The sequence below is a fragment of the Lycium ferocissimum genome, chromosome 1 (genome assembly GCF_029784015.1).
Source record: "Lycium ferocissimum isolate CSIRO_LF1 chromosome 1, AGI_CSIRO_Lferr_CH_V1, whole genome shotgun sequence".
In the NCBI taxonomy this organism is placed as follows: Eukaryota; Viridiplantae; Streptophyta; class Magnoliopsida; order Solanales; family Solanaceae; genus Lycium; species Lycium ferocissimum.
Genome location: NC_081342.1, coordinates 9,937,712 through 9,961,473, shown reverse-complemented (window position 1 = coordinate 9,961,473; position 23,762 = coordinate 9,937,712). Strand labels below are relative to the sequence as shown.

The 23,762-nt window shown below is 37.4% G+C and overlaps 1 pseudogene; it reads left to right on the top strand.

Annotated features, from left to right (window-relative positions):
* The first annotated feature begins 14,899 nt into the window (after nucleotides 1–14,899).
* Nucleotides 14,900–15,632, top strand: LOC132068496 (F-box protein At5g39250-like; annotated as a pseudogene).
* Nucleotides 15,633–23,762: the final 8,130 nt, after the last annotated feature.

The following is a 23,762-nucleotide window of genomic DNA, read 5'->3' as shown; positions in this document are numbered from 1 at the left end:
TATTAATGAATGAGGAACGTGTCATATATATCTCATAATGTTTGTGTAAAATTGATGGATCTTTTTAAGAATCAAAATACCTGGTAAATTGTAAGAGTAATTGTTATTCCCTCTCATTTAAAATAATTAACTATTTAGCTTTTAGCACATTCCTTAATGAATGTTAATTCTTTTAGTGTTTTGATTAAATTATTCTTAATTAAATAGATACTATTTAATTATAGTTTTTTTATTACATAAAAACTCATTTATCTAAATAGGAATAATTTTTAAAAAAAAAAAAAAAAATTCTTCTCGATTACGGAAGTGGGTTTGAACAAGAATAAAAGGATAAAGTGGACACTTATTATGAAACAAAGGAGTATATATTAAAGAATAAAAATATAATTCCACTGTCCAATTTTAACGGTTGATTTACCTCTTTTCACGCTCAAAAGAAAAAAAAATATAAATACGAGATACAATTTAATAAGGTGTCTTTATTTATTAGATGTTTCTTAAGAATTGAACACCGTGAATAAGAAGAAATAGTTAATAACAAACAAAGTGGTAATTATTTTGGGCCAATTATTTCTTACTAAAATGATAGTTAAAATGGGACGGAAGGAGTAATTTTGTCACACCCAACTTTTAATAGGGCATGATGGGCACCCGACCCTTACTTAGGGCCGAGCGAACCCGCTTGTCCTCGTTATACTCATAAATCTTACTGGACTCTTCAATCATAAAATGAGTGCATAATGAAAGCTTTTCAAAAATATGCTTTTCGTCTTTCTCAAATCAAGTAAAATCTGTAATCATATGAAATTTGTAACATAATGCATAATGATACATAGGCTTACTGAGCCGCTTACAAGACCGATATGTTATATACGTGACTCTTGTCTCGCAAAGTCTCTAACATAAATCAAGATACCATAACATAGATACTCCGACTCGGCAACACTCCGGAAGAACGGAGCTCGCCAATCAGTCGGAACATCTTCTACTAATATCCTCTACTCATCTATATACACACGCGTGGCATGAAATGCGACGTCACGAGAAAGGACGTCGTACGAATAATGTGCGAGTATGTAAGGCATGGATAACAACATAATATAGATATGGAAGGTAACGTGGAATAAGAGAGATAACACGTACATCCGGATGCCTCATAAGGCGGATGTCATGCATGCTTAGCCTTTAAAAAATATTTCTATACATATACATAGTACCATGCCCGCCATTAAGGCTCGGTGTCATATATATATAGTATCATGCCCGGCCATTAAGGCTCGGTGTTATCATCATTAGGCCCGCGTCGGGGGTAATATCATAACATGCCCGGCGTGCGGTGGTACGCACATCTACGTGCCGTGCCCGCCGACTATAGCGCGCGCGGTGTGAGAAAATACATACATATATATAAAGCATGCATGAGAGCCCAATCAAAAGCCACAATTATATCGGAGTGACGTAAGGTCGGTAGCCTCCGATTATATTATCAGGAATAATTATCATCGCTCTATCTCACCATGAAGGAACAATTATTATAAGGCGAGATCAACAATAATGAATAAAATCGAGAAAATCATGAAATAATCTCAATAATCTCATAATAGTATTAACATCATAAGCTTTGGAATTTCTAGAATTTAAAATCATCATCATCATAGAAACATTCTCCTCTTTAGCATCATCATTAACATTGTAAAAACATGTCACACCCTAACCTGATAGGGTATGATGGGCACCCGACCCTTACGTAGGGCCGAGCGAACCCGCTGACTCTCGTGATACTCCTAATCATACCGGGCCCTTAAGTCATGACAAAAGCACATAATGAAAGTTTTTCAGAAAACAAACATGCTTTTCATCTTTCTCAAATCAAATAAAATCTGTAACCGTATGAAATCTGCAAACATATGATAGCTGAAATGTAATGCATAATGATACATCGGCTTATAGAGCCGCTTACAAAACTGACATATTATACACATGACTACGTACGCAAAGTCTCTAACATAGAACAAGATGTCACAACATATATACTCCGACTCAAAGACTCCGGAGAAATGGAGATCGCCAATCAAATTCGGTACATCTTCTAATAACATCTTCTCCTCGTCCGGGTGTACTGCGTGGCATGAAATGCGACCCCTCGAAGAAAAGGGGTCGACGGAATATGTACCGAGCATGTAAAACATAAAATACGAATAGTGAGTCATAACCGAAATAAAAGTACGTGCGAGGACAATAATCGGAATGTCCGACCTCGCTACTTCGAACTCAAACCATGCATAACAATATCATATCCAACCTGTCATGGGGCTTAGTGACACAATCAGACAATCGTTCTGCACATGTGTGTACATATAGCGTGTCCCGGCCCTTTAATGAGGGACTCGGTAAATAAGATCATATTGCCATCATACATATACATATAGCGTGTCCTGGCCCTCTAATGAGGGACTCGGTGAATAAGATCATATTACCATCATATATATATACATATAGCGTGTCCCGGCCCTCTAATGAGGGACTCGGTGGATAGCGTGTCCCGGCCCTCTAGTGAGGGACTCGGTGAATAGCGTGTCCCGGCCCTCAGTGAGGGACTCGGTGAATAGCGTGTCCGGCCCTACAGAGGGACTCGGTAAAGGGATCCCGTCCCCATCGTACATATATAAGGGGATCCCCGTCCCCGGCGCCATCATCATATCATACATATAGCGTGTCCCGGCCTCTCTGATGAGGGACTCGGTGAATCGTACTGAGAGGCGCGCACGAAAGCATGTCCGGCCTCGGACTCGGTGAAAGATGTAACGACCACGCACGAGCAGAGTAGTAAGTAACCACATACACATAAATCATCATTTCAGACTCAACAGATAAGTAGACAGATCAACGTTCGAGTATTGAATAGTAGTCACACTTAGGGCTCTTGAAATATCATTACGAACATGTCACATAACGTTTCAGAAATCATAAACGTATATCGAGCCAATCCGAGCCCGCCTATGAAAGTTACGGGCATTAGTCATTATAGAATCATTTGCGAGCATATCAAAGCAATCCGATTCTGTCTATGAAAGTTACGGACATTTTTAGACATAGGATTTTTTAAGAACAAAAATTCTTTTTGCAACATTTGAAACCCAATCATACGTAGAACTTAAGGACCATAGTCCGACCATATAAAGAATGTCAACGTCAAGAAACAAATAAGAATCGTAAACATACATCGGGACTTAAGAATGGAGTTACCCCAAGGCACATATCATGTCATATCTTACTTACGTCTAAGACATGGCAAAAGAAGGAAAGAGTAAGCTTTACATACCTCGTCCGCTTCCTAAGCTATTTCGAACTTAAGTCTCGGCTTCTCGAAATCTACAATAACGTCATTAGACATCAAACATTAGTCGTAAGCACTGAAGGATTCAATTCCAAGCCATCATTTTATCTACAGAAATTTGGGCAAAGATTTCCTATAAATTCAACAACCCCGAGAATTCAACTCGCCAAATCTTCAACAACAATACCAACAACCATATAAACAACATCAATAATTAATTCAAAACGCATTCTAACATTAGTAACTCTTCTTCCACATAATTCGACGACATTCCATTCATATTCAATTCAACTACATACATTCAAGTCAACATCGACGCTCACAAGTTCAAGTACTATTCCGAGATCATTCAAACAAGATTCGAGAATGCTTCCAACAATCCACAAAATATCCAAATCAGTCCATCCAACACACAATGCAGCCGAAACCTTCCAAGTTCCAATAGGAACAATAACAACACATTTCTTCCTTCCAAATTCATATACTATATCAACAACCACATACTACGATATCATTCATGTAAATGCAAGTAACTAGATTACCAATATACTAACTTCTACATTAACTCACAAACGGTCCCAACTTCAACTTGTATCATCTAATACTTTCATTTTCATCATATAATCCACAACACAACAACCAAAATATACTAAATGAAATTAGTTCTTCACTCTTATTCAACACCACACATGCACGGCCAAACCCATGCTCACGGTTCAACATCAACATATAATGTTTCATGATTTTCACCCCTTTCTACATATCACAACATGCACAAACACCTATAAAACATGTAAAGAAGATTAAACCTCACCTTTTTCCATACATCTTCTACACTCGGCTAGGATGCAAAATGGCAAGAACGGATGTTTTGCTTGCTCCAACAACCCCTCCACGTTAAAGAGGACCTTCCAATTAGTAGAAAAACTAGAAGAGAATAATTTTTTGATCACTATTTGAGGGCTCCAATTTTTGTCTCCATGGCCGAATGGCCCTTCTCATTTTCCTCCAAGTTTCTTGAAATTTCTAGGAGATGAAAAATGATGAAGATGACTTAATCTGTCATCTTTTATCTCCATATATAATTTACACATGTGGCCCTATGGCCCACACTAATTCACATGGCCACTTAGGCCCTCTCATGAACTATTATTTTCACTTCTAGTCCCTACAAATATAAAGTAATCACATGCGCCCTTCATAGTGAACTAATCAAATTTGGCCAACCACGGGTGGGTGCCACATACCCCACACGGCCACATGGCCATTTGGCCATTTCATGAAATAATTTTTTCCAACTTTAGCCCCTAGTTTTCCTCAATATTTCCATCCAATAGAATCATAAGCAACTTGTGTCTTAGAACAAAGTCGGAAAATAGTCTTGTCCATAACTTTCCGCAATTTGCTCGGAATACCCCAATGTACAAAATACGGGATATAACATCCTTCCCCCCTTTAGAACATTCGTCCTCGAATGTTCAACTACTCGCATAGGGTCTTATAAGGACCCCGGGGGGTTTTCTTTACTACCATAGCATGCAATCTCATCTACCAATCATATTTCTCCTTCTTGTCGTATCTCTTTACACCTTCTATGGGTGATACCTTCAAGCATACTCACTCGCCAATCTGGAATTCTAAGTGTCGATGCCGATTGTCGTCATATGATTTCTGTTGTCCCCGAGCTGCTAATAGCCGTTCCCTGCTTTAACTATCATCAGTTGATATAAATCTGAAAGAATCTGACACATAAATTCCCTCTCTTCCAGCAGCCAGTTAGTTCAGATCATCTTGCTTAAATCGTCTTATAATCCCTCTTTACTCCACTTGTAACATTCTAGGTACATTATCTCGTGTCGTTTCTTTATCTTTAATTTAAACTCTTCTATTGTCCCTTTGCTCAGATCTTGCTCTCAATTTGCTGGTCACACATTATGTGGCGATCCTTACACGAATATACGAAGGTGCTTCAAATTAGCCCACAAATACCTTAGCGTGGTTTCCCTAATTCTTATGTTTTTCTTGTCTCCGCCTCTCTTATCTTACAACCGGTATTAGAATAGATCTTTGGTTCAACCCATAGCCATGTCCTGTTTGTCTTCAGTACTAATTCCATTTCGGTAATTTAGCTTAAACCATCGTTGCATTTTTTCTGTACTGCACCCAAAATATCACAACTGCATTATCATTGCTAAGTCTTTACTCTTTTTATCAAGTACTTACTTAGTCTCATTCTTAGCATACTAATACTTGCAGGTGGCGTCACTATTCTTGTATGACTTGTATAAAGTATGTTCAATCTTAGTCACGGTCTTTCCTTCTCCTGGCTCATTTTACTTCACATATCCCCTCCGTACTAACATTCGCTTGTAACCTATCTTGTTATACTCCTTTCCATTCCTTTTCTTACTTTCTATTATAGAAGGTTTTCCATCATTAGCGAACAACTCTAATGCCCACATCTTAACCTCTAATCCAGCATAGCAGTATTGTCTTTCACAACGTCTCCGTAAGTTACTCGTTATCGTTCTCCTGTCGTATTCTCTTTTAAACCTTCACTTTCCAATGTTATATCATTCAAGATCTCTGCAATTAATTTTCAGCACTATCTCAATTACCATCCTAGCTTCTACCCCTTTGGCTGGCTTTTGGATCTTACTAACTGGTCTCGGCAAGGAATCTTACCTGTAGCTCGAGCACCCGTATCCAAGATATTATAGTGTCGATTGTCTCCATTTTACATTTACATCTCCCGCATCCGTTTCCCCCCTTTAAGGGGTGTACTTATACTGTTACCCAATTATACTTTGTCCTATGTCCGCATTTTTCAACCTTAATTAGGCGGCACTTTTATTCCGACATTTTATTTCCCTTGCCTTCCATCTACTCACTTTCTTCCTTTTCCAAATATCCTTGTATTGGAGCTTTCCGAGCTCAACCTGTAGTGAAAACAGCATCCGCTTGCCTTGTAACGTTTGTGCCATTTATATATATATTTTTTTCCACTCGAACTTCGTTACCCTGTCCGATTAATGCCTTCCATATACCGTCACGTTGGTTGCTGGATATAGCCGCGTACGGGATATCATGCGTACCTACATATATATACAGTTACTAGCATCTCGTTCACAAAATATTCCCAAACGCTACTCAAACTCACCCTAATTCTAGAGCTGTGATGCACTTTCTCTCCTTTCACTCTACCGATCTAATCCGCCTCGCCCTACGCGACCTCTTGGGGTTTCTGCCCCACGCCGCACACTCTAATTTCCCTTCGGTTACTCTAACTTCTCATTTGCTTCTTATGTTTGAATTTGTAAGACTTTTTAGAAAACTTCCCAGGGGGTCACCCATCCTAAAATTGCTCTCACTCCAGCACGCTTAACCTTGGAAGTCTGATGAACTACGATGCTTTAATCCCGGTATAATCGCGTCCACCCCGCCGCATGACCTCCGTCACGTAATCTGGAGTAAGTTGAATTCTTATCAGATTCTGAAACGTTCTCATAACACATCTCCCTCCGAATTAGAAAGGGTCTCTTACTCTTCTGACTCCACAATTACTATTTTAGCCCCTTTTTCAATCCTCGATATCCACTTTTCATCTATGGATATGACTACTTTCCGTCCTAGACTCCCAAAGGTGATGAACACACCTTGATCGCCGTTACTTATAAGTACTCGGTTATCGGCCTTTGGATTTCTGCTCTCATTTTATCTCGTTCCTCATCCTTCCTATAACTGAGTCTTTCACATTCCCGTCACTTATAGTACTCGTATCCTTGGCTACACATATCATGCTCTCTTACTACACTGCTACCTCGCTTTCTTCTTATTTCCTTCTTCCCATTCTTTTTTTCTTACACTCGCTATCATTTCCGTGACCATATGACCTCTATTCTAACTTTCCATACAGAACTTAATAAGCCTTCCTTATTCGTTCTATAGCTCGCTTTTCCATTTCATACTTGCCTTTATATTCTAGCTACATAAATCACATCATAGCTTTGGCCACTTTCTCACTAGGCTTTACTTATTTTCATAACAATCCTTATTATGTCCGGTTCGTATTCGATCCCACGATTATGTAACACTTCTTAACCCTTTACCCTTTCTGGTCAATCTTATCCTTAACATCTCACAAGGTGTCTTGTCAACACACTCATTTCCGTCACACTTCATTTTCTCTGTACTTTTGCCTTAATCATACTATTACATCCTTTAATTATAAGCTCGTCATAATTCATCCCTGCTTATCAATTCAATCGGTACCTTAAATAACACTCTATCAAGATTCGCCAATCTCTTCTAAATCATCTCTTAATATCACAAGCCTTTTTCCGATTTCTTTCATCATATCAATATCGACCTTCTAATTATTCTTATCCTCAATTTAGCAATTAACTTCTTCTCGATGTCACCGTACACGTAGCTTAGCGTGATCTCACCATTATCGTACACGACCTTTCGGTCGTATTACAAACCTATATCTCATTCTCCTTTATTTCGGGAAAATTTTGGCGAGGAGTTTCTCATATTTCTTACTATCTCAAAACACTCGTACGCGAAATACCAACGGTGCCCTCGCGGGCCAACATACATATACACATATCATATCATATCACGCCTGCGGGGCTTCCAATATCAACGACGATTTAAAATGATGAACATACCTCGTATGCCCCGCTCAAACTGCACCTGTTATACTTTCTTGTTTACTTTCCTTTTCAGTTCTCAACTTCACATTTCGATCGTACTTCAATACCTTATTCGACATGTACCTTTCATACCTTTGCTTACCTGCGTGCTTTGTAACTTCCAATATCGTCAGTCACTTCGGCCCGTCGATGCCATTCTTCTCAAATAAATCAAAGATCGTGTAATCTCGTTCCTTGACTTGGCTCTATGGCATGATCTAAGAGGTGAAAGAAGAGTAACCACCAGATGCCCGTAGCCTCACCGTTTATAAACGTGGCGCGCTTCACACCATAAACAGGACTCTGCGGACACGACTTTGCGGAGACAACCCCAGGACGAGCGCTGCGATACCAATTTGTCACACCCCAACCCGATGGGGTATGACGGGCACCCGACCACACGTGGCGAGCGAACCCGCCCGACTCTCGTGATACTCCTAATCATCACAAGGCCCTTAAGTCATAACAAAAGCACATAATGAAAAAGTTTTTCGGAAAACAAACATACTTCTTCATCTTTCTCAAATCAAATAAAATCAGAATCGTATTGAAATGCGCAAACATATGATGGCCGAAATGTAATGCATAATGATACATCGCCATAGAGCGCTTACAAAAACGACATATTATACACGACTCGTACGCAAAGTCTCTAACATAGAACAAGATGTCACAACATATATACTACACAAAGCGCTGCACTCCTGAGAAATGGAGCTCGCCAATCCGATTCGGTACATCTTCTAATAACATCTTCTCCTCGTCTGGGTGTACCTGCGTGGCATGAAACGCAACCCCCGAAGAAAGGGGGTCAGTACGGAATATGTACTGAGCATGTAAAACATAAAATACAGTAACAGAGTCATAACTGAAATAAAAGTACAGAAGCGAGGACAATAATCAGAATGTCCGACCATACTCTTGAACTCAAGCCATGTAACGATATCATCCAACCACATGGGGCTTAGTGACACATCGGGACAATCGTTCGCACATGTGTGTACATATAGCGTGTCCCGCCTTTAATCGGAGGGACTCGGTAAATAAGATCATATTGCCATCATACATATACATATAGCGTGTCCGGCCCCTCTAACGAGGGACTCGGTGAATAAGATCATATTACCGTCATATATATACATATAGCGTGTCCCGGCCCTCTACATGAGGACTCGGTGGATAGCGTGTCCCGCCCTCTGGTGAGGACTCGGTGAACAGTGTCCCGCCTGAAGTGGGGACTCGGTGAATAAGCGTGTCCCCCCTGCGAGCGGGGACTCGGTGGGGATCTGTCCCCATCATGTACGTATATAAGGGGATCTGCCCTAGGCGCCATCATCATATCATACATATAGCGTGTCCGCCCTACAGTGAGGACTCGGTGAATCGGTCATCAAGGCCGCGCACGAAAGCATGTCTGCCCGGACTCGGTGAAAGATGTAACGACCACGCACGAGCGAGTAGTAAGTAACCACGTACACATAAATCATCATTTCGGACTCAACAGATAAGTAGACGGATCAACGTTCGGGTATCGAATAGTAGTCACACTTAGACTCTTGAAATATCATTACGAACATGTCACATAACGTTTCGAAATCATAAAGAGATATCGAGCCAATTGAGCCCGCCTATGAAAGTTACGGGCATTAGTCATTATAGAATCATTTGCGAGCATATGTGTCAATCCGATCGTCTATGAAAGTTACGGACATTTTTAGACATAGGATCTTTTAAGAACAAAAATTCTTTTTTGCAACATTTGAAACCCAATCATGTCGTAGAACTTAAGGACCGTAGTCGAGCCATATAAAATTTCGACGTCAAGAAACAAATAAGAATCGTAAACATACATCGGGACTTAAGAATGGAGTTACCCCAGAGACACGTATCATGTCATATCTTACTTACGTCTAAGACATGGCAAAAAAGAAGGAAAGAGTAAGCTTTACGTACCTCGTCCGCTTCCTAAGCTATTTCGAACTTAAGTCTCGCTCGAAATCTACTGATAACGTCATTAGACATCAAACATTAGTCGTAAGCTTCGAAGGATTCAATTCAAGCCATCATTTTATCTCGTAAATTTGGGCGACATTTCCTATATATACCAACAACCCCGAGAATTCAACTCGGCAATCTTCGACAACAATACCAACAACCATATAAACAACATCAATAATTAATTCAAAACGCGTTCTAACATTAGTAACTCTTCTTCCACATAATTTCGACGACATTCCATTCATGTTCAATTCAACTACATACATTCAAGTCAACATCGATTTTTCGCATGTTCAAGTACTATTCCAGATCATTCAAACAAGATTCGAGAATGCTTTAACAATCCACAAAATATCAATCAGCCCATCCAACACACAATGCAGAAACCTTCCAAGTTCCAATAGGAACAATAACAACACATTTCTTCCTTTCCAAATTCATATACTATATCAACAACCACATACTACGATATCATTCATGTAAATGCAAGTAACTAGATTACCAATATACTACTTCCATTAACTGCACAAAGCGGTCCCCAACTTGACTTGTATCATCTAATACTTTCATTTTCATCTATATAATCCACAATATTGACAATAAAAATATATCATAAATGAAATTGGATTCTTGTCTTATTCAACACCACACATGCACGGCCAAACCATGCTCCGCGGTTAACATCAACATATAATGTTTCATGATTTTCACCTTCTCATATCACAAATACGTACTGAAACACCTATAAAACATGTAAAGAAGATTAAACCTCCACCTTTTTCCATACATGTCTTCTACACTCGGCTAGGATGCAAAATGGCAAGAACGGATGTTTGCTTGCTCCAACAATCCCCTCCACGTTAAAAGAGGACTTCCAATTGGTATGAAAGCTAGAAGAAAATAATTTTTTGATCACTATTTGAGGGCTCCAATTTTTGTCTCCATGGCCGAATGGCCCTTCTCATTTTCCTCCAAGTTTCTTGAAATTTCTAGGAGATGAAAAATGATGAAGATGACTTAATTTGTCATCTTTTATCTCCATATATAATTTACACATGTGGCCACATGTGCCGGCTATAATTCACACACTTAGGCCCTCTCATGAATTATTTTCATTCTAGTCCCTACAAATAAAGTAATCACGCATGCCCTTCATAGCTTGAACTAATCAAATTTGGCCAACCACGGGTGGGTCCCACATACCCCACACGTCCACATGGCCATTTGGCCATTTCATGAAATAATTTTTTTCCAACTTTAGCCCCTAGTTTTCCTCAATATTTCCATCCAATAGAATCATAAGCAACTTGTGTCTTAGAACAAAGTCGGAAAATAGTTTAGTCCATAACTTTCCGTAATTTGCTCGGAATACCCCAATGTACAAAATACGGGATATAACAAAACATGTCTGTTGTTGTTGTCATAAAAGCTTATAGAATCATAAATCTTTGACTCGGAAAATAGGGACATTTTGGAAAATATTTATGAATTATCAAGAAAGAAGTCATGCCTTTGAATTATAAACTCTATGAATCATGAATTTCTAGCTTTTGGGAATAAGAATATTCTCGGAAAACATTTATGGATTCACATAAAGGGATGTGGGACATTTGGAAAAACACTATTGGTTTAAGAAAGGAATCATGCCTTTAGAAAAAAGGGACTAAGCCTTAACATGTTCAACCTCAGTTATCCACACTTATTCATCCGATTCGTGAGTCTACATTTAAGAGGATTCACACTATCATTAGACTCATCATAGTATACTTATACTAAACTTTCAAGTCAAACTACTCATCCTCTGCGAAAATTGCGCATCTCCTCTATTTATATGCCTAGCCCGAATTCTCAATACAACAATCAACAACCAATAACAACAACGAAACAACAACAAGCTCATTACTACCAAAATATTCCATCAAATACACCATATGATATTTTCTCCGACTCCTCCTTGCAAACGTATTCGCTACATAATTATTCCATAAATTTATTTCCCGTAAATAAGCCTTAAATGATACCAAAAGAGAAAGATTCGTACCTTACTTCCGGTAATACCGCAGTATCTCAATACTTGACTTACTCCCAAACCACAAATTCACATGCAACACAATATTATAATCGTAACTATACGCCGGTGGAACCGAATCCGGAGATTTTTACTTAACTCGCGTTGAAATTTAATGGAGGAAGGTTGGAGAATTCTCTAGAATTTTTGGAAAATATTTTTGGGCTTATTCTTGGCCGAAAATGAGGGGTTAAACCCCTTTATATAGTTGCTCAAAGTCACCGTGCTTGATCAGAGATTTCTTGTTCATCCGCGGAAATTATTTCGAGACCTAAAACTTTTATACATCGATCTCTTTATTTGCATACTTGGATATGTCCAAAACTCCATACAATCAGATAACTTATTCAACATCCCAAACTTAGCAAAACTTATTTTATTTTTTCCGATTAGGTTTAACCTCCGACCTTTGACACTTACTTATCACTTGTTGAACATAACATAAACACTTATAACTTCAAACATAATCCTATCCTTTGAGCTTATGTGACTAACCTATGATGCGACTCAACGCCTTGCGAGAATACGGGATGTACAATTTTAAAGGTTAGAGTTGGATTTTACTAAGTGTCAATGATACGGTTCGAGCGATTATGTTATAAAATTTATATATCAATTTTTCGGTTATTTGATTTTTGTAGAACCAAAATTACACTTTTCGCAAAAGCAAGATCGGTATCTGGTTTCTCTTCGGTATCGGTACGGTTTAGTTAGTTTTGATTTATTTATTTTTTAGAAAAGAACATCATGTTATAGTTACTAGTAAAAGTTAAAGACCCGATATCATGCATACTTCTATAGGACTGTAGCAAAAACTCTCTAGACATTTTTACTATTTAAAGATCAAGAAACATGAAAGACGACAAGAATAAATATTGATCTCCTTTGTTTTAAAAAATAGTGTAAAACAATGTTAAGAAAAGATAAAAAAATATATAATTTAGGGGACAAAAATCAATCAAGATGAGACTCAAGAACGGAGTCTCTTTGAATTAAGTACCAATAAGATAAATTTAAAATCATACGAGAAGAAAGATATCTAATACTTTATAGCTTTCTATCCAAGATCATCGGAATACCTTGTAGCTTATAAGCTAGTTACTACTTGAGATGCTAGAATTAATTTAATTTCAATATGAGTAGTATAATAGGTTTTAGCGTTGAAACTTTAGGTGTTAATTATGTTGTCGGCTTGTAGTCGTTTTCATCATCCCCAAACCAAGGCTAAATTTTAATATTTTATTATATTTAAATTTAATATATAGAATATATTTTACACATATAAACTTATTCGGTACAGTTCGGTATGTTTTAGGTTTATTTTTTTAAAATTAAAAACCAACCTAATTATTCGATACGATTATAAATTTATATAAAAACCGTCGATTTTATTAAAAAAATCTAAAAGTCAGTTCGGCACGGTATGGTTCAATCTGTTAAGTCATTTTTTGAAAACCATTGAGACCCCTAGATTTTACTAAGTAGGCGTTTGGCCATAAGAATTATTCACTTTATTTGGAAATTTTTTTATTTTCGACGTTTGGCCAATAAAATTAGAATCTGGCTGAATTTGTAGTTCGAAATTCCAATAACTCCAAAACTTATTTTTCAAAAAATTTCATTTTTTTCACTTTTTTACAACTACATTTCACCAAAAACTATAATTTCAAAAACTATGGCCAAACACAAACACAACTCTAACTCCAAAATTCCCAAAAAAGTGTTTTTTTTTTTTTTTTTTTTTGGTTTCTATGGACAAACGGGACCTAAAAGCCTAAATTGGAATGTTCAGAAAATTTGTTATGATTCCTTCACCATTAAAAGTTTCGTACAATGTATTAGGTCTCCTTCGAGACCGTTTCTAAAAAAAAAATATATATATATATATATATATAATTAGAGATAATGAAATATTAATTAAGCAATTACTAATTTCATCTTTTACACAATACCTTTATTTCACTTTCACTAGGTTTACTTGTGGCTGCTACTTTTTCTCCTCATCGATTAGATCTGCAACTGCACGATTGGTTTGCCATCCTTTACAGGTATTTTAAGCAATTTATTTACATTACGAAGGTCATTGTCAATTGTTTGATCTCAAGCTTTAATTGTAAACTTCGTTTTTAATTAATTAATTTATAGCTGAAAAGGAAAGAAGAGAAAGAGGGACCAAACTGCAGATATAGATATCAATTTTGTATAATTAATTAATATTTGACCTGCTTTGTTATTGCTCTATTAAGTCGGGGTTTAATGGAAATGGCCTCTTTCTTTGCAACCGAGTAAGGGTAAGTTAGCGTCTGCCCCTGCGACGCGGACCTCCTGCCGGGATTACAGCAGGCAAATTTTCTGTAGGAGCCAAGGTAACTAAGGGGTTAAATCCAAACACCGAAAAATTACGAGTGTATATTGAAAGTTAAAATCATTTTTATGTATATATGGTAGGTAACCCATTGAGCAACCCGTATGTTTCTTTAAATCATATTTTTGAACACATACTTTAGAGAAAATCACAAGAACTCTGCTGCCAAATAGCTGGTATGTTATTCCTATTGTTGGATAATCTTATTATGTTATCCTTTCTCACTTTGTTCGTACGCATTAGTCTATCTTCATTCTTCATTCCTCTTTGCTGCATTGTGAAACTTACATCGACATGTGCAGCCCTAGATAGAGCCATCCTTTCTCTGAAGTTGGATATGCTTGCATTTTTTGGATGGATGCAAGTTGATTGCTTTAGAATCATCACCGTATAAATAACAACGAAGATAATTTTGTTTTCTCTCGTTGCAAAAAATGACTTGTGAAGAAATTCTCAAGGCTGTTTTCCCGTTGCTGGAGTGTACCAACTGGCTAATTGTATGTTAGTGTGCAAACAGTGGAGAGATGCTGCTCAAGATGATTACCTCTGGAAATCCTTTGTTCTAAAATATGGCCGTCATTTTGCAAGCAGCAATCCCCTCCCACTTTAACCTACTATAAACTTTTCCAAACCTTTTATAAAAGACAGTGTCATAGAACCGTTCCCCCTCCGAAACTGACACTTAATGACTTGGAGTTCTACATTGACATTTGGGGTTGAAGAAAAAATAATATTCTCAGATGTGGTGCCAGGGCCTGTTCTTCCAAAGTGGTCCTGGATTTCACCTCCTGGGACTTGTGATGAGCTGGATCCTGTTAGGATTGCCTGATTACAGGATGATTCTACCCTTTGAACCTAGATTAACGATTCCTTTGTACCAGTCGGTCAGGGTCTCTGTGTATGTTGGACAGAGATACAACAAAAGTTACTTGCATATTCCGCAAAGCCAAGTTTGTAACTTTAGATCGAACATATTATCGGATGTCAGATTCTCAACCTCTTGAAATCCCCCTCCGTTTAGTTTTACCTTTTGAAATGTTGTTATGTTTGCTTTCCATGGACCACAGCAATGAGGCAGCAGTGGACGTTTTTGCAATTGAGATAAGATTCTGTGCTGATTCTGAAGATGAGCTCCTGTTGCTGTTTGACATGCTGGAGTGGAAGTAAGAGACCAGTGATGCTTAGGTTCCTGTATGGCCCCTTCTGGACTAAAACTTGTATATTATTTATACTGCTTAGCATCACAGTTGTTCTAGAATACTGTTCAAATATGCACAACATTCATTCTTAATGAAGTTTTTATTTATTCCTAGAACAATTTTAGTTTTAATCTTTATTTGGATGCAAAAGAAGGTAACTCTTCACTTGTTTCATGTACCAATCCTGTATAACCACTGCAACGGAACCTTATCATCGCTCAACGGTTCTATCTTTCTTCATCTGTATGATTTGAATCTAGTGCCATTGTCCTTGTGGATTCAAAATAGCTCTTCCCTTGTGTAAATAGCATATATGCATCTTTTCCTCTTATTGGTATTCTCAGTTGAGCTGAAATATGGTCGTTCACTCCTTTAAATGTCTGATTTAAGTTATGTTTGCTTTGCATTCTCAATGTGGGGCACCAATCACTACCTTCTTCTTTTGTGTCAGCTGGTCGCTCTCCCTGCCTCGGCCTGTTTCATATGCAATTTTTTTTATTTGCAATGACACTGTAGCAGAATCTGTGTTTTTTTTTTTTTTTTTTGCGCGGATTGTCCTTCAAACGCACTGGTCTTTAATTTATGTTCCCCTTCATATATGTTTTTTTGCCCACCTGCTTATTTATTTTATGAAAATATCTTTTGGCCTACTTCGCAAGGCATAGTTTACATCGGCGTTTTTATCTTGGAACCGAAATTTTCTCGTTCGGCATAAAAACTATATAGAATTAAGTTATGCTTTTATACTTTTGTAGTACTTTTTTCAGTTTATGTTGAGTGGTGAAATTTATGCATTATACGCATAATTTGTGCGGATGTTATGATACATATGTCAAAGTTAAACGCTAACTATGTTCGGCTGAAATCCCCAAGTTATGTCTTTTTTTTGATTATGTTGTTGAGTGTTGAAAGTTTCGCCTTTTAAATATAAATGGAAAGTTTGAAATATATTTGTTCTAAAAATTAAAAGCATGTCATTCTATTTAAATTATGTCATTCTCTCTAAAACAATTAAAAATAAAAAGTGACACATAAAATGAAATATTTGGAGTACGTGGATCATTTACTTGAATATCAAACCCATTACAACTCATTAGGCTTGTCTTTTTTGTAAAATTAACTGAGCTAAATACAAGGTCAGCTCTCCTAAATGTCTATCCTCGAGAGTTACGGTATAATCTTGTTAGTACTCGAGGTTTACTCCAAATCAAGAAATTAAAGTGAGAACATATATCATCTAATTATAATTATGACATAAAAAATATGTGTCTTGCATTCAATCGTTGGTATAAACACCAAATATAATTGAAGTTTTGTTGCAAATAAGTATTGCTTGTGCGGCAAAGCAGGTAAATTTATGATACCCGATGCATAAAAAGGAAATGAATAATATTTAATTGTACTTTCTTGTTCATAGTTCGAGTTTCAATTATGTCCTTCAATGTACTGGGGAATTGTCCAAACTTCGTTTGCCACGGACATGCTAATTAAACATTTAAAACTAAATCAATATACTCCCTCCGGATCAAAAAAAGTGTCCTTTTAGCGTAGGTACACTCACTTACAAAATACAAACCTTCCTCTGACAAAAAGAAGTAATTTGACTAAATTGCCCCAATTAAATATGTATTGGAATTTGATCACATAGTACTTAATAAGGGCAATTTTGGAAGAATAAGGGTAATTGTTTCTTGATTTCCTAAGTAGACACTCTTTTTGAGCCGGAGGAGTACATTTAAAGGACTTGCGATAAATTTGGTAATTTACACTAGTTCTTTTGCATGCGTCTCTTTTGATTGTGAGAGTGATATTGATTGAGCACTTGCAAGTTGTCTCTCTAGATAAATAAAAAAGAAAAGAGAAAATTACATAGATACAACTTATTAAAATAGTAACTGAAAAAGTTAAAATTACTTTTTGAAAATTACACAAACACAATTTTATTCAACTTGCCTTAATATTTTTTTCTTCTGTAAATTATAAATATATTAATAAGAAGGTAGTATTAATTACTTGTTAAAGTTATCGTGTTTACCATAATTGGGTTACCTGATGCATGTGGGTTTCTGTTTTGAGATCTATATAAAGTGATAAAAAATATTGAATTTCTTCATGGGAAATGGATAATTTCTATGTCTTGGATACAAATAATTAGCGTAGCGAATCTTGGTCTTCAGACGTTGAATCTTTTATTGTCCTTGATCGATATAATTCTGGATCAGATGAATTTAATGTGCTGTGCAGTCAATCTTCAATGGGTTTCACTTGATCTATTGTCTGATTCCCTTTCAAATAGCTTTGAATGGTGTACAATGCTTTGTGTGATTTGTCGAGCAAATCTTGATTTAGGAGTTTTGGTTTTCCTTATTTTCACTCATATTAGATATGAGTGTGACAATAAAATTCGCGTCGAAAAATAATCAAGACGGGAAAATATATCGCAACAATCGTCGTATTTGATTTCGAATATGAGTGTTACAATCTCTATGATTTCTCTGATTCGTCTTTTCAACAATAAATTCGAGAACTTGAAACGATTCGAAGCTTGATGGATTGATTTTGACTTGGACTTGAATTGGTTTTCGAGCTTGGTCTTCGAATTCGTCCGGATCTCTTAGAACCTCTAGAGAAATACTTGAGCCGTCAACTTTGTAGAAACCGCGCGTTTGATCACGAGCCTCTCCCCGACTTCTTGTTAGAGCTTCTCGTCCCTTTCGACCACGATTATAGGGCCACATGTATAGTTGTAGGATGGAGGAGTTGTGATAAGGACCTGCCTTCTTCACCAATCAGTAGCCCTCGACATGCCAATATTCGATTCACGCAATACGTCATTCAGTACATTAGCATATCTTCATCGTCTTGGCCTTTGATTTGACTAATCGCATCATTTTGACGATGGCGTACGATCCTATTAGCCTCGTTTGACGTAGCGTCTTGCACAATGTCATTTGACATTATCGGTGATCCTCTTCAACAAGCATAGCATGCAGAAGCGACAAAGTGGGCTCATTATTTATAGCCCAAATTAATGGATTGAAGCACAATAGAAATCGGATCTTTAATTAAATCCAGAGTTATTGGACTTAAATAATTAATTCAAAATGATATTAATCCACAATATTTATTTGGACTAATATCATGAATTTATTATGATCCGAAATTCTTTTACAATTAAATTTAATAAAATTTATTTATCCACAATGAGAAATTAAAGTTATAGATAGGCTAAGACGTATGCAATGCTCTGTCATTTCCTTTTGCCCGATTGAAAATATTCGAGGCTTACGAAATCTTCACTTTAGGATTGCCCTTTATCGATATTGGGATGTTTTCTTCTTCAATGCATACATGTGTGATGTGCTTATCTTGCTCAATAAATTATTACTGGAAGTAGCATTGCTCATTTGTGTTCTTTTTGTATTGGCAGTTAAATGGACATAGATGGCAGTGAATACAGTTTGTCATAATGAACTGGAATGGTGAAGGTTAGTTCACTTGCTTACTTTATGTTTCTAAAGATGGATTTGTGATGGGTAACCACTATTATTGATCTGCTAATTTTTTTGGTGAACAATTTGGCTTTCATGGTTGTGGGTGAGACCTACCACTGAAATAATAGATGCTAACTTTTTCGTCTCTGTGATGATTGTCGAATTTGTTTTCCATTTTTTTTGTCAATTAAATTTGGAGTTTAAATATTATATACTTTTTTCCAAGAGTTAGATTGTCTATCATGTGTCAAATAAGATATCAAAATATTTTACTTTCGTTGTTATGAAAACAAATTATTATTATTGACGCTCATCTAAGTTTTAATAAATATATCAAATGACCACCTAACTCTACCAAAAATATCGATGCTACCTATTACCCCCTTCACCATCTAAAAATTGAATTTAATACCACCCAGCGTTCGTGTAAGACGCGAAGAAATTTTAATTAAATAATAGGAGAGTTAAGTCAAAATAAATTTCCCTAATTTTTAATAAAAATTTACTTTTTTGCAACTCCTTTCTTCTTCATTTGAAACCACCCACCACCCCCCCCCCCGCCCGCCCTTCTTCTCCACCGCCACCGCCATTGCAACCCCCGCCCCCAAAAACCCTTATTCTTCTTCATTTCACTCCCACCCTCTCTTCTACTCCACCTTCACGCCACCCCCACCATTTAAACCCTTCTTCTTCTTCATTTCACTACCACCGCCCCCTACCCCCACCACCAAATCCTTCTTCTTCTTCTTCTTCATTTTTCGGCAACCAAATTCACATCTAATGTTACACCTCAGAAAATTTCGTGTTGTTGCGTCGTAAGTAAACTAACGTAAGCCTAGAGAGGTCATGAACCCTTATAACATTGAGGAATACTCTTCACAAGTGCTAAGCAAGTGTCTAAAGGTTAGTGATCGAGTGAATCGAAGAAATTAAGTTTGTTAAAATTTTGGAAAAACTTGGCTAATTTTGGACAAAAAAGAAATTTTGGGTCAAATTGAGAGAGGTGTATCTCCTAGGATATGAGGAGTTACGGAATCCATAAGCTATGTAAATTGAAGTTCAGCGAGTTTTCTTTCCAAAGCAACTGACAGATCGCATTTCTATGAAGTATGGGATGAGTTAAGGCCCGTACAAAAATGTACGTTCCGTACATTTTGGTCGTACTACCGAAATTTCCCGGAAAATTGAAATTTTTTACCTCCAAGCACGGGATGAACAGTAGCACGTACTTTGAAGTACGGCATGAACAGTAACCCGTACTTTGCCCGAAATTTCTAGAAATTGGAATCGATGGAATTTTTTTTCTAAGCCTATAAATAGACGTTCCACGACTGAAAAGCTTCATTTTTCCACCCAAATTAAATCCACAAAGTCTCTCTAAGCTCCCTCCCCAGCATCCCACAAACACCCCAAATCAAATCAGAAGGGATCAAACTCCCAAATCCTCAACTAGTTCATAAAAAAGTGCTTGTTTGTTTCTACATGGAGTTGTGGTGAACTTGGCCTTGAGACAAGTTGTGTGAGTTGAAGTTCTTCGAATACAAGGTATGTTCTTCGTCTTATTGCTTATGTTGAGTTGAATTGGAGGTTTAGTAAGTCTTAAAGTCAAGAGAATGGTGATAGGGAAGTCATGAGGTATTAAGTTGAAGTTGATGACTATGGGTTGAGTTATAAAGAGAATTGTGGATTGATTTAAGTTTAATTTGAATATAATCTCTTGGCTATGGTGGTGTTGTTGTTGTGTTTGGGCGTTGTTTTGAGATTTGGAGCAAGTAAGTGGTATAGGGGAAATGCTGCCCGAATTTCGTTAGCTCATTTATTTGTCTAGTTTGACCTTATAAGTGTTTCAAAGACTTAACCCTAGAATGAATCGTCTTGAATGTAGATTTGCGAGCTCGGAAGGATAGACGTTGAGTGGTTAAGTCGACGAGGTATGTTAAGGTTGTTCCTCTTTTCCTCGCATGATTCCATATATGGTAACGGCGTAATGAATTAGTGGATTGTGAGATTTATCAAAGTAGAGCTTATCATATTGTTGCGTAGCTTCCGAGTGTTATGTTAATCTTTCTGAGGGGCCATATCCCCTCCCTATGTCCATGAGTTCATAGAGAGATAGAAGAGACATGTTACATTATCGGTATTTTTTTTTTAGCACATGCATGATCTACATATATTTTTCCTTAGCCTAGCCACTTAGTCAGTGAAACAGATATGTCTGGCCTACGGGTCAGTGAGACATTTATTTAGCCTGCCCACTTGGTCAGTGAGACATTCTTATTTTGCCTGGCCGAGCTCGGTCTGTGAGATTTTACATTTGCCTAGCCACTTGGTCAGTGAGATATACGATACTATTGTAGTGCATTTCATTTGAGACAGATCAACGAGATATTCGGGGAATTCTTTGGCCTCAGGATTGGCATCGTTGTTTCGGCCCGCCTTTAGTTATCATTTGCCTTACATACTCGGTACATTGTTTCGTACTAACGTCCGCTTTATCGGGGGGCGCCGCATTCTGCGGGTACGGATCGATGTATGGAAAATCGCTCCCCAGCCGGGCGGTGATCTAATATCAGCCGATTGGTGAGCTCTTTTGTTCGGAGTTCTGTAGTGCTTTGGAGTCTCTCCTTTTGATTACAAATTGGATGGGTGGGCAGACCGAGGCCACTCGTCCCGACCACAATCATACTTTCCCTAGAGGCTTGTAGATGAGTCGCATATAGTGTGTACGTGTGATAGCCTTGTCGGCTTGTATATGTACGTTTGGGTACCGGTTGGCTTTGTAAGATCATAGCAGCCTCGTCGTCTTGCTCAGTTATGTATACATATTTTGGGAGTGTGTGCTCGGTCCGACAAGATATAGATATATCAATTCTCGCCCTCGGCAAGCTTGTTGGTATTGTTTGTGTGTGAAAGGGAGGCCTCATCGGTTTTAAGTTGAGGATTACTCCTCGAGGAGTTACGGATTTAGAATGGTTCGCTCGGGCCTAGTATGGAATCGAGTGCGGTCCACGCTCCGTATTGGGGCGTGACATCTAACTACCTATAAAATTAATTTTATCATTTTTCATTATGTGTAATATTAAACTCATCATGCTATTTTTAAATAAAAAGAAAAGGGAAATAAGAGAATGGCATGGAAGAGTTGGGGTGAGTGATGGAGTAGGAGGGCCGGGCATGGGGGAGTTGGGCAGAGAGAGAAGAGGTAGAAAAGAGAGAGAAGAGAAAAAGAAAAAAGAATTCTAAAATGAAAATAAAAATTAAGAAAACATAAATAAAAATAGTTAATTATGTGGCGTGGATGTGGCGTTGATGTGGCTGCGAGTGTGTAACACCTCCCCTTGTGCAACTGGTTATATGTATGTAGGAGTGGTATCAAATCCACTTTAGATGGTGAAGGGGGTAACATGTCGGCAGATATGTAGTTGGAGTGTGAAATCGGCTCGGGAATAGCTCAAGGGTCATTTGATGTATTTTGCCTTCTTTTAACTGATTGGTGGATATTTTTTTTTTTATAGATGCTCCAAAACTTCTACTTCAGGTAGTGATTTTTGGAATGACAAAAGTTGGCTATTAGACTGATAACTCTGGCTGATAATGGACATCATTGGTTCGTGATGTGTTTCCATATGCAGACATTATTTAATTTTTTTTTTTTTTTTGGGGTAGTACTAATGGCATATGTTGTAGAAAGAAATATCTGTTATACACAATGTACATAAAAGTGGTATGGTTGAACTTTACCTGTACAACACATATATAGAAAATTGTCATGTATGTTATGTTTTGACCTTACATACTTCAGTTTTTCCTCTATAGTTTCATGCTGAGTCCAACTTGCACAATATTGGGGACGTGCTGGCATGGGCCATCACCCTCTAGTATATTAGAAGAGCTAAGTTGGGCAGCAGTTTCGACATGCCTGCTTAGAGTAATATGGCGTGTCTTTCTTGCCCAAAACGCCTGCTAGTCTAACCTAATTTTTTGCAATCCCGACCGTACTTTTGTATCAATCCAACAGATTAAGTATCTCATATATAAAATCCTTTTCACACTGTCCAATTCCCAAATCCAACTTTGGTGTCTTCTTCTCTTCTACAGAAATTTTTATGGCAACTAGCAAGTCCAATATTCTGGTCGTCTTCTTTGGAAGAAGGTTCTGAAAAGGAGAAGTCCAAGGAACATGTAAGCAGTAATAAGGTGCTGCCTCCGATTCTGATGATATCAATTAATCTAGGGTTGGCAATACCACAACGTCTAACAAAATTTGCAGAGGGCGCGCACACATGAAGGATGCATTTCTAGGCTCTTCTTTGTCAAAATCGGTTACTCGGCTTTCGTGCCAAATCCATAACTGGTTATGAGCTTCTTCGTCTCAAGATTCAATTTTTCCAATTATAAATTCATGTTCTTTCTTTAATATCTGTGTTACAATTTTTTTTTTTTTTTTTTTTTTTTTTTGAGATTTTTAGTCTCAAATTTTAATTTGTCCTATTGGTAGTTTGTGTTCGTTCTTTGGTATCCACTTAGGATTTCTTTGATCTCAGATTTCAATTTTTTCATTAGCAATATCTCCAGTAATTCCCGAAGAGTTGGTAAAAGAGGGG